At 40.4% G+C, this 13,495-nt stretch overlaps 1 protein-coding gene across 1 annotated transcript in view; it reads right to left on the reverse strand.

Annotated features, from left to right (window-relative positions):
• Positions 1-13,231, reverse strand: part of inpp4ab (inositol polyphosphate-4-phosphatase type I Ab) — a 38,629-nt gene extending 25,398 nt beyond the window's left edge. Inside the window, exons 1-2 of the mRNA XM_034865175.1 lie at positions 13,072-13,231; positions 6,785-6,875 (exon numbers count right to left, since the gene is read on the reverse strand). The gene's annotated coding sequence lies outside the window, so the exon portion shown is untranslated. The remainder of the gene's footprint in view (positions 1-6,784; positions 6,876-13,071) is intronic.
• Between the last annotated feature and the right edge of the window lie 264 nt (positions 13,232-13,495).

Here is a 13,495-nt window from a genome sequence, read left to right on the forward strand (position 1 = left end):
CATGGTCTGAGGAGTCAGGATGATGCATTTTTAATTAATCAAACTGGTTTTTAGGTGGTTTCATTGCGCCAAAGCTGGCTCAATCCTCTCAGTATTTTGTAAAGAGAAGATGAATAATAAAGAGATGGAGATACGAGGTTTTGGTGGCGAGGTATCACATGTTTTTCGGGACTTTCTGTAAAAACATAAGCGGACAAACAGTCCTGGGAACTCAGAAGAGGAGAACAGGAGTCCTAAGAAATTGGGTTTGAATGAACAATAGTCCGATCGATCCATCCGCAGGGAAACATTAATATATATATATAAAGATTATTAATAATATAATCTTTGATGGAAGTTTAAGATATATTTTTATGGTAATTGAACAAACTTTTCTTATAGGTTTACTGTCTGTATAAAATACATTATAATTGTTTATTGTATCAATTTTAATTTTCAACTTTAAAGTATCTTAACTCAGACATAAATCATCTTCTGTTTCATCTTTGCTTTGTCTGATTTGATATTTGTGAAAAATGACTTGCACAAGTACACAAAAAAAACCTGAGAGGCATCTAAAAAAACTTATCCAAAAAGGGACAAAAAAACAAGTTTAATATGAAATGTAAGCTACTTTTATTGAGGTATTCCCATGTTGGTTATAGTAGTCAAAGAAGAGAAAAGCCTTATTTATAGACATTCACACAAAATGGACAACGTTCATAAAGTGCCATGAAAAAGAGGAAATCTCACAGCCTAAAAAGGCCAAAAAAACACACAAAACATAAGCCAGTGTGGCGTCGACCACATGTAGACATTCCATTGAATTCATGTGGTCGGTGAAGCTAATGTGCCACGTGCAGGGGAAAGCACAAGGAGAACGGAAATTAGGAACGAGGTACAGAAAGTAAGACTAGATCCAAAGCTGTGAAGACAGAATCAAAAGTCACGTACAAAGTCAAGGAATCCAATCTTTTTATCTTATTTACTAACTACTTTCACAGATTTTACATCGGATTTTACATTGAAACCTCTATTTCTTTTGTTGCTGGGACACACAGATTCCCCTAATAGCGATGAATAAAATATCATATTACTGTATCATCTTGACAAAAAGAGAAAAGACAGCGAGAGAAAAACGAGTGCACAACTTCTGGTCACTTTGAAGAGGAATCTTGTTCCACCTTCAGAACTGTAACACATTTAATATCTCAATATTTTGGGTAAAGTATGTTAAACCCTCATACAACCACAACATCTGACCAACTGTTGTTCCCTAATTAGTGTCTAATTTACGTTCATTCATGCCAACTGTGTGTGGGAATTAATAAAACACACACTAAATATCCAAATGCTTTGAATACACATTAAACAAGAAGTCCTAAATGATCTGCACTGGCAGCATTATCAATTTTATAATTATTTAAATGTATTAACATTTGTTAAATGTATTTACATCATGTACCAGTATATACACATATACTGGGATATAATATAAATTACATAAATGTACCCATGTCTCTGTGGAAATGGACATTTTTGTTTGCATTGTACAGTATGTGCCTATTTATGCTCTTGTTGCTAAGAGACTGCAGGTTTTTCTTTAAGGTCCTCCTCATTCCCTTTGCCCTTTAGTCTTTATATCTCCTCTACATCCTCCTCCCTTCCTTCCTAGCTTTAAGAGGTTCCACCTAAAAACACCGGCGTGCTTCCCAAACCTGTCGTTTTTTGCTCTATTTCCTCCTGATTTTCACCTTCTCCGTCTCCTTATCTTTTGGGACCTGTTTCCCAGGATGCTTCAGCATGTGGGCGAACAACTGTCCCACTCGTGCTTTCTCTCCTGATTTTGTTCCTTCTGTCCCATTTTGGGTAAAGACCAATTAACCTACATGCAGCAAAGCAGCAACCGCGAGGGACAGTAGCCGGCTGTGGTCTAGTTAGACACACATGTGCACAGCAGCCTATTTTGGAAGATGTGTGCTCTATTTATTGTATTAAAACGTGTTTCAATGATTCAGGTTAAGGTCAAAGGTGTGCACAACGTCATGTCAGAGCTGTAGCATTATTTCAGTGTTGTATGCAAATGAATATTAGGGTTTTCTTGTCTTTTGTGTTGAACACTTACTTCCTTTCAGTATTCCTCTAAACTTCCCACTGACGTTGCTTTTCTGCGATTGAACTCTGTTAAAAACTGGACTTTCAATGATGCATCTTTTACAAAAAGGCCCACAGAGGTTTCACATTTCAATTGCGGTTCTGGGTTAATAATTGATGGCCTACTTCCTCTCCTGGCAGTGCCTGATATGGCCCACTTTGGCCAGCTCAGATACATGTGCCCTACATCTGTCGCTGCAAACATCTGGAGCACTACCTGAAGCTGGATGGAGGAGACTCCACCCGATTTACATTCTCTAGATACAGTCAAGTAGTGTTGTTGGACAGAGGAAGACAAGGAGGTCACAGACTAAATAAAGGTGTTTCTACCACGAGAACTTTCCCAGAAGAAGAGAGAACTTTTCCAAAAGTGGCCAGACTTGAGTCCTTGATGTAGAATATGAATGGAAGTCAGCTTGACATCTTGGCTAACCGAATAATCTCACAACCCTTGTGATAAACTAGTTGCCGCCATGATAACTTTCCAGAGTTGGAAGAGTTTGTGTTACAAACCATTGTGCAGGGTTTAGCTGTATGCTAATCCCCTAAAACACGTGAATCTGTCCCTCCAACTGGACTTACTGGATCCTATTTCAGGTCTTACACCAACGCAGTCCCTTTAACTAAAGCTAACACTGCTGCAAAAACTCAACTTTCTGCTACACCAAAATGTGTCATTCCTATCACAACTGCATCAAACAACTGGGGGAAGATTCAGCGTTGAGTCTCTTTTGCTGCAAGTGACAGAAAAGAGACAATAGAGGTAAGGAAACAACTGAAATGTTACTAATCCGGTAATATAATCAGAAAGACTGCAAGACAAGGTGAGCAAGACAGCTACATAGCTAGAATTTCAAGAGCTGCCATTGTCTCTGGAGGGACTTGTTTGTGCAGTTCTTAAATAATGTTATAATATTCATAAAACACCATGAGCTTTGACAACGGGGTTGGAGGAACCACAAGCACACAGTCATCCGCCTTAAGGGCCTTTAAGATGAGCAGAGGCACTAGCAAGGAAATAGAAAAGAGTCACTGAGGACGGCGGGGCTTTTAAAGGGATTAGAGTGTGAGAGAATGAGGAAAGACATATATAAGAGTGTCAGCTAAAGTTAAAGGGATGGAGGGGACGTTTACAGTCCTTCATCAGTTTAAACTCACCTTGAACGTGCCTCGTGTGATTCTGCAGCTGATGATGCTTCCAGCTCTCAAGCCCAAATATGTTACACTGAAAAGACAAGTTACAGTTAAATATCCATCGGTGAAGTCACACCGTCTACATTTGACCAGATAAAAGAAACAGTGTGTTCTTGTGTATATCCAGCTCTGTCTAAGGTAAAAGTCTAAAGGCTGGAACCTGAAGGAAGCATCTGTGTCGAGGCCGAGCATGTTCACAGGGAAGTGATTTAGAGTAAACATGGGACAGCATAATGTACATTATTAGTACTTGTGCATTGAAACAAGCTACAGATGTGTCTGATTCTGAGCATCAGCAGAGCAAAAAGAGGCAGTTGGGCTCCAGCTCTGTCCCACCACATCACACACACACCTCTAATGTTAATACATCAGCAAGTAAGTGCCAGCTAAATACGACTGCTTTTGCCAAAACCTGCAGCAGGCAGAGACTGTCTTTAACTAAATGTCACAGGTTTAAACCCTCAGGTGCATGAGGTACTAAGCTTAAAAAACAAGATCCGATTATCAATCCAGTCATGGGAATGATTGCAACTTCTTATATAAGCATGTGACCTTCAGAGTGAAAGGGGTCTGCAGCTGGAAAGGTCCAGAGGCCCAACACGGGTTTGTTATGGTTATGTAGTAGTTATTCATGTTGAGTATGAGAGATGTCAATCAAAATCTAAACCCACACGACCCTAAAATAAGTTTAAGTTAATGTGTCAATGAAATACAGCATTACATTTTTTTCTAAACAGGTGTATTTCCCCACTTTTATTTTAAATGCCATTGCATTCAATTACAACCTGTCTTTGCAATGTTCAAACACTCATTTTAGTTGTCGACATCCACAGCTCAACACTGTATCTGCCACCATGTTTCTGCTATGACTGTTTCAACCTGAAAAAGACCACTCAGTGCACCTCTGGTCTTTGTTCCCAAACGAAGTTTCCATTCTCTCAGCCAACTGGAGCCACATTTTCCACTCCCAAAGCCAAGAAAACTGAGAGAGGAGAGGAGCTTAAGGGGAGCACTTACTTCCAAGTTTTCTTATCAAAAGTGAGTTTCTACATATTCATTTTACAGACGACATCAACCTCCTGACTTTATTTTAAGCTATTGGTCGCAGTTTTGTGTGTCAAACACATTTTCCAGACTTTGTTTTGATACAATAAAAGGAGGAATTGTTATGTATTATACTCAATTAAGCTAAAATCTGTAAACCCATGTATAACCAATCTATGTTTCTTAATACAACAATTGCTTTTCTTCACCATGCATCCGACCACATTCAGTGAAACCGCTTTGTTTACGTGCTGCAACAGATGACGGATTAACCACTTTAAATCTATTAAGTAATTTAGCAGCGTCGGGGAATTTACTATCCTGCCAAAAACAGTCCAGCTATGCCAACAGAATCCCAAACTGCAAACAGGAAGTCCAACTCCTCCGTGAATCTATGGCAGAACAGAAACTTCACTGAGGAGGAAAAGCTGCCATATGAGGGAGCTCCAAATTTAGCCTGGCATGTCAGTGAATGTGTGTGTGTGTGTGTGTGTGTGTAGGTCTGTGAGTCACATGAATTGGGACACGCAGGCACACATGATCCATTTACAATCGCAAGTATGGAGAGATTTTAAGTACATTTGACAAGTTGTATTGTAAAATGCAACAACAAAATCCACTGTCTAAAATTTAAAGGGTTCAGTCTAGGGTCTATTTTATCTTGCTGTAACCACACGGCCTGAACGACTGCCCTAATATGGATAGGAGCATCAAATGTACTAGTTGCATTTTGCTCAATTCTTCATATGTTACATATATAACATTTAGGGAACACCAATGCAAAAGTCATTGGCTCGTTGGAGAGATCACACAAAGCTTTCTGTCGGGTCCGGCAGCACACGTCAAGTCTTAAAACCAGATGTCATTTCCCTTAGCGGGTTTTTGACTTCTATAGCTGCGTAGGTGACTTGGTCCGTCCAACATTTAATGTAATGGCATTGCAAAATCACTCAGAGAGGAGTATGGGGGAGGAGTATTGTGCAAAGCTTCTGAACTTGATGCTGGAGGTGTCTCCTACCAACTGTTACAAATCAAATCAATCTCGTCTTCCAAGCCAACGTGGACGAGAGGTGCATAAAGTACCTAAAAATATTATAATAATCATATAATAATAACATAAAATGACACTGTGACCCGCTACAATCCAATAATGTAGCTCGCGTGATGCTGGTAAAAGCTCCAAAACAGCTGTTGAATGGAACAATGTTTTTTAAAGGTCAAGAATAGACTTTTAATCTCTGTTATGGAGGGCCGTGATAAATTCCATGTTTATGTTGGAGGACGTGTTGGAAAGGCAGCACGACTCAACTCATCAGTCCAGCGGCTCCTTTTGGCAGATCTACACCGTGCATGAGATCTGATATTTAACTTAATTTAATATTGTTGTTTTCCCATCAACCATGGTCACTTTTTTTCAATATTACTATCGCTTTTTCCAACATTTATGTCACTTTTTTTATGTTTAATGTGGGTGCTTTTTTCTTATGTTTTTAGTGTTTTTTCCAAAGGTTTCTGATAGTTTTAATGTTGTCTTATTTTGACGGCCCATTTTTTTGTGCCATATAAAATTAAAAATGTTAGTTATATGTAGTTATATGTAGTTATATGTAAGCCGGATGAAAGTCATGTAGGTTTTGCTCAGCATTTGCAACAAAAGGTCTTAACCTGATGTCACAACTCCCTCTGAATTGTGGGAAGTCCCCACCTGCTTTACGTTTTTAAATCCATTACTGCTTGCCTTATACTGTATCTTCTCCACTTGTGTGTATGGTGTGTATGGTGTGTGTGTGTATGTGGTTGTGTTTTAAGCCTTGGTCTTAGTGTCAAGACAGACGGGGTTAAAGTGTGACAGAGTGTGTGTGTGAGAGAGAGAGTACAGTTGACCATAAATGGTGAAACCTCATTTTGCAGCTGCCTCGTTGCCAAGAGGCCTTTCACACACACACACACACACAGACACACACACACACACACACACGCAGTCACACACACACTGAAGACGAGGCATCACACCGCTTGTTTTAGTGTGAATGTGAGGGTGTGTCGGGTCACATCTCCTCTCAGACAAGAGTTCTTCTAAATTTGGTTCTCCCTTTTTCATAATATTTCACTTTGAGTGTTTTTTCAACAGATAGAAGGGAAATTCATCACTTAAAGCGCTCATTTTATGCTCATTATTGTATTTAGAGGTTATATCAGAACATGTACTGCACATTGCTGCTGCTCCTCTTTTCACCCTGTGTGTTGAGCTTTCTGTTTTAGCTACAGAGTGAGAATACAAGACATTTAAGACATATGGGCACTGGGAAACTGATGGGCATTTTCCCTATATTTAACTATTTGACTAACCAATGAGTCAATGAATGAAAATGTGTTATTTGCATGATTCTGGGGAGATTTTAAATCTACTCACAGGCTACTGGTGGGATGAAGTGGAGGTGGAGGGAAGCTGATCCAGGTCCAGTGAGGAGGATCTTCCAGACGGGGCAGCAGAATCTCACAATCTGAAAACACATGCAGTCTTTTCATTATAGACTCATGTGTGCAAGCTGTGCTGAGAAAATGTCAAGATTAGTCCGATCCAGATCATAGATCCGGTCTTCTATGATTCATTACAGGCTTGTTTATGTTTATTTGCGCCACATCATTTTATATTCTGATTAAAATCGGACATACGGCCTTTATTAAGTGACCATCATCATCACTTTCTACCAAACCAGCAAAAATAAAACGATAGCACGGTTCTGTCCACAATAGATTTGCCCCAAAAGCCATAAACGGCGGTGTTCCCTGTGTCCGTGGACCCTGTGGGATCGGCATTACGATAAAGCATGAATCATTTCTTTAGAGGGATGGAGCAGCTGTAGCCCTTTCACATTAAAATGAGCGTAGCCCTCCTTCCTTTCCATAATCGAGAAGCCCTGCTTTCGCCACATCACCAACTATGTAACTTCCTCTATTTACACTGTAGAACTGGGCCACTGATCATTATTATTATCAATACTAAATCCAATTGTTGTTATATCAGTGTATCTTTACTACTTTTCATGTCTGGTATATTTAAGCTATGCAAGGTGTCATGTTATGTGTGTGTTGCAGCTCTTAAATCTTCCCTGTTTAAACTGTTAGCATTTTGATTAAGAATATTATATATTACCTCGTGTGCTGTTCAATCTAAATGTGGTTTATTAGGACAATCAGTTCAAATTATCAATGTCTCTCTGACATCTCCATGTTTCAGTATATATGTATATTTATGTATAACATCAACATATTTTTCTTAAAGTTCTTATAAGCTGCTGCTAATCACAACCCGCAATAAAGTTCCTTTAATAAAGTACCCTCTTATTAAAATGCCCTTTCTTCAATGAAAAATACTTAGCCATGAAGCCAGTAAAAAGGAGAATACTATCCTCACTCTGTGAGTTTGTGTGTGTGTGTGTGTGTGTGTGTGTGTGTGTGTGTGTAAGAAACAGCTTCTTGCTCAAGTAAGCATCACTTCCTTTAGTTGTTTCAGGAAGTCGGTCTGGCTGCCAAAAGTACCCCTCCGTCTCCTTTTAGTCTGCGTTGCACAAACACCTGACAGCCCAGTCAGGGCGGAGGCAACGAAAACTAGATCTCGGTCTACGAGTCAGACTCAAACAGAAAGAATTTGAATCAGATGTCACCTTGAGACTAGTGCTGCACGATATGAAGAAAATATGCAATATGTGATATGTTGAATCTCATGATAACGATCTTGCAATAAATAAGATATTACAAGGAACTCAGTTCTGCAGTTTTCTACTGATATTGATACCGATATGCATCATATCGCAGCCTTTCTCAATGTGTTTTAACAATATTTTGGGCGGACCTACTTGATACTAGCAGCATAACTATCCGACTTCTGTAAATGGATATTTTTATAATTGCACTTTTTCTAGACTCAACAACTACTCAAAGAGCTTTTAAATAACACAGAAACCATTCACTAACATTCATACACTGTGGCCGAGGCTGCGGTACAAGGTGCCACCTGCTCATCAGATACACACACACACACACACACACACACTTACACACTGATGGCACAGCATCGGGGGCCACTCGGGGTTCAGGGTCTGGCCCAAGGACTCTTCGACATGGGACTGCAGGGCCAGGGATTGAACCACCAACCTTACGATCAGCAGAGCTGAGTTGTGTATGGATAATGTTGGGGAAAATAAGTGTAAAGTGACAGAAAAATAGTCAAATGATGTCAACTGATGGTGGATTTGCAGCATTGGGTTCCTGCTAATGACTGTAACTGGAATCAAAACCGAGTGTTGAATCAATCACGCACGAGACAACAAAAAAACGTGAAGCCGTGGTGAAACGTGGTGAAAGCAGAAGTCCTCTCTTTGACGCCTTTTCCGGAGGAAAAACTGCAAGCAACAGTTCTCATAATGTCAAAATAAACGGTCAATGGAAGCTTACTGACGTAAAACAGGAGAGGGTTGGAGGTTCCTGCAAAAGATAGTCGGGGAATGGCGAGATTCTCTACTATCTGCCCTACTGATCGTAAATCAAACTGCAAAACAGAGGAAAATCTATTGAGATTGTGTCGATGAGGACCAGTGTTGATAGAATATAATCTACGTCAATGTTTGCCACATTGATTTAGTGTGCTAGCATGCTAATCAATGCTAATCAATGCTTTTATTTGGTTTGGTTTGTTCTTGTACAAAAACACAACCAAACAGACCCGTGTGACCATGACCTCATCTGGTCTGAGGATGTGTGCATCAGCTGATGAACCAAAACAAGGAAGAACAAAAACAGTCAGTCACCTCGATGGAGTCACTTAGTTTCATTAGAAAAGACAGGAAGAAAATGGAAATCCAGACGCAAATCAGAGAGGATTGAGGGTCTGGCATTGAGTAATGAAAGTCGGCCATCTTGAAAAGCTCACTGCATGCGATTGGATAACACTACGACCAATCACAACAATGCCAAATACTCACTAGATATGAATCTAAATCGCGATGATTGGCTGCTTTTAGAAGAACGTGGGGTTTTTCACCACTTGTTCTGAAACCATATGATTACTAATCAATTAGCCTAATTAAAGAAACAATGTCCTCCAAAAGCCAAAATGACAGCATTTTAATCTAAAAATTAAAAAACTAAATAGTAATAGTACACCTGCACAGACAGTTAGGAGTAAACATGGTCCAAGTCTCTTTACCAAGTACTAAACTTGTACTACAGCAGTATGTAAGTAAACCTAGTACAGAAACACGTTTGTAATAATTCCCAGGAAGAACGTCTGTGATTGGTTAAGAGATAACCTATTAGCATACAGCATGATTGGGCATTTTTATCCCAAACGCAGCTCAGATGTCATTCCCCGAGACCTAAAACCGGCGTCACAGTCCCGATCCGGGTGCTGATGGTCGAAATGTCGGCGAAACAGACGACAGCCGGAGTTTACACACACACACACACACACACACACACACACACCCGAGGATGTCTGCTGCCGATGGATGTAAACAATGTCACGCTGCAGACGCCGTCACGAGGCAAAGAGACTGCATCTCTCTCTCTCTCTCTCTCTCTCTCTCTCTCTCTCTCTCTCTCTCTCTCCCTCTCTCCCTCTCTCCCTCTCTCCCTCTCTCTCTCTCTCTCTCTCTGCAAAAACACCAGTGTTGCTTCTTGGGATTTCCTAAAAAACATGACCTTCATGTAAATTTCATTTTTTTGGCGATTGCAAGGCCGTTGTGTTAGACTGCATCAGTTTTATCTTCTTCACACACACACACACACACACACACACACACACACACACACACACAGACAGACAGAGTTCTCCCCAATGCTCATCAATAATTGATGTGACTGTTGCATCAGAGCACTCAGCTCAGTGTCCATTTAGATGTACATGTGCTCAGACCATATTATCTGAATACATGCCCCCTTCTACAGATGTTCTGTATCTGTCTCATGTTAATAGTTAGCATGACGTTAGCAAACTGAATCTAGTGAGGATGAGAAAACCCCACGGAGGAACTACAAAACAATGACTTTTGGCTGAAAGCTTCTTAATTTATCGCAAATTCACATCTCAATCTACCTGAAAAACATGTATTATCTTTCACACTTTTACTGGGATGGCAAATCATCGACTGTACAAAAGCAATAGTGAATGAAACTGGAAACATTTAAGTTTCAGCTTCTCGAATGTGTATAATCTTTGGTTTACTTACTTTAATATGAATGTAAAATAGGCCTGCACGATTCAGGGAAAAAATATGAATCCAGATTTTCTTGCTTAGAATTGACATCACGATTCTCTGCCACGACATTTTTGACCATGACCAAACAAAACAAACTGGAAGTACCAAACATAGATTTGTTTTGGCACCTTTTGCTCATTGGGCATCACCACAAGCCTGTAAACATAGCGCTGGGGGGGCGCTTTAACACCTATTTTATACAGTCTATGTTTAAAACTCACAGGGAACCAAAGTCATTCAAAAAGCATTTTAATGACATTTTGGCAGATGCTCTTGACGAGGGTCCAGAGGGACCAGAACGTTGGTTTTCTTTAATAAATGGTGATGCTTCAGCGAGACCAGTGTGCAGGATTTTCTCTTCAGGTCCTTGTATTTGTGCTACATACCTGCACAGAAGTTTGTTTGGTTGTGTGAGGTTTTTCTATAAAATAAGCAGATGTTTTGCAACCTGCACGATGAGACTGACAACGAGTTATCGAGCTATTCATTTTAATTTTAAGTGAAGAGGATGACACAGATCATCACCTTCTCACCCCTCATATGTCAGCGATACGGTGTCTCTTCCTGCCTTTTAAAAACAGACGGGCAATAAGACAAACAGCTAACACACGCTCGCTGTATATGTGTCGTATGACGAGAGCAGGACAGGCAGATGCAGAGGAAGATGAGGATGAGGATGAATCAACAGGTGTCTGCTGGGTCCTATCGAGCTGAGTGGGAGAGTTTGATGAGTCACTATACACACACAAAACTAAGATGGAGATTTGAAATCAAATCACACTTCATCAATACAGATGTGACCTAAAAACTGCTCAATCAAGCACATTACCAGATTGATTATTGATCCATTGCTTCAATTAAAATCCCCGAACATTTTCTGGTTCCAGCTTCTCAAATATGAAGATACGCTGCTTTCTTTGTTGCATGTGAGCCAAATATAAGATGTTTGGGTTATGTTTGGGTTTCCTCCTGTGGAAACACAGGAGGAAATGAGGGATTTTGGGGAGGCCCAAAGTAAATGCAGAATATCTTTTCAATTGTTGGCTTAAGGGCTAAAACAGGGATTCAGTGGCATCAAAATAAATGACTACCCAGTTGAATTGGGAGTAAGGATAGAGGGGGTCTTTACCCATAGCTGCCATAAGTATGGATAATCCCCTAACATATGGCTTTAAATCAAGCTTAGGTGGTGACACCTGAGGCTGCTCTACTCTCTAAACAAAGGCTGTGAAAGGAGGTGGAAAGCTTTGGGAGCTAAGATTATTATTTTGTCACATGCTGATACAAACTTAGGACTTGGGACTTAACACAACCTTACTGCCCTTTGCAACTTGGAAACATTCAACTCTTAAATCATGGAGGTTTGTTGGTTCCCCGGCACAAAAAGTGAGAAAAGCCTTACAAAACTCCCAGTAGAAGCTACTTATTGTGTCAAACCTTCAGAGTATGGGCCTGGTTTCCAAGCAGGTCACATTCCTCCTCTTAAAGAGCATCGTTAGCTCTTAGAAATCGATGTCCAGCTGACCTTGACTCCTGCACAGTGAAACTTAAAACCACTCGGATGGCCAGCAGAGACACTGCAGTAAAATGTGTGGTGGTGAACATGCAAACACACTCAGCACAAGTGCACATCCAGAGTCAGCCCCCAGACCAGCCTGTAGACCAGCAGGTAGATCAACAGGCACAAAGGCCACCTAGCCAGGGGGACATCCAGGGGACAACCATGGCGTAGATGAGTTTGGCTTTCGAAGGCATGCATAGCAAATGTGATCTGAATCCCTTGAAGGGTCCATTCCCCACCTAACACATACTTTGAGGGCCCACTAGTCTCTATGGCCCTCCCAAGTCAGCTTGGCTCGGGTCCCTCTCTGGGGGGGGTAGCTGAGATGGAGATGGACGCAAAGATGTCCCCATGCTCGGGATTGGAGCCAAAGGTTGCAGTCCTGCACACACACTTGGAGGAAAACGCTCCTTTCTTTAACGTAGCTAATACTAAGTGTACTCGTTTAAAGTGGGTTTTAAGACTGGGACCCTGTCTGCCACATTTAAGGAACCACATACACACTATAATATGTTCTATAAGGGGACTTCCTTCCTATTAGTTACATGAAACTAAACCACAATTAGTACAACCCATTCAGTTATATTGATGTTTTGCTATGGCGTTACTCAGCTGTACTCAGCTCAACTGACGTTTGTCCTGTGATGTTTTTAGATTATGTGCCAGAAATGATAAGTAAACACAGTGTTGTTATTAAATTAAATAACAACAAAACTAGTTTAAGTTTCTGTCCCCAACTTGCTGACCGTAACGCAGCTAACGTGTAAACACCAACTAGCAGTAACCGTTAACAGTTGACGTTAGCTCTTTAGCCGATGAAAACACGTCTCTACTCCACGTATTTTGAATTAAAATTAACCGTAATCAGCCTTTACTCACCGGTCCGGGTGCGTGTTGTGGGGAAATATCCGTTTGTTGGACTATAAACACAACTATTGTGAGGAAGCGTGTCCGCAAACTGCCGTCCTGTGTCTGCGTGTGTCTCTTCTGGCTGTAGCCGCAGCAGCTACGGCAGCGGTTGGCCACGCCCCCTGCGCGCCACGTTGGTGACGTCATTACGCAAGCTTGTACGCACGACGTAGACATTTTTCAAAACAAGGAAAAATATGCATTTACCATAGAAGTCTGATGATATTTACATTTATTTAATCTATATATATATATATATATATATATATATATATATATATATATATATATTATTTATATATATATATGCATATATAAATAAAACTAATTACAGTTAACTCAAGTACAAGTACTGTACTTAGATGTAATTTGGAGGTTTTTATATGTGTGTATT

Source organism: Etheostoma cragini, chromosome 24, assembly GCF_013103735.1.
Source record: "Etheostoma cragini isolate CJK2018 chromosome 24, CSU_Ecrag_1.0, whole genome shotgun sequence".
Classification (NCBI taxonomy): domain Eukaryota; kingdom Metazoa; phylum Chordata; class Actinopteri; order Perciformes; family Percidae; genus Etheostoma; species Etheostoma cragini.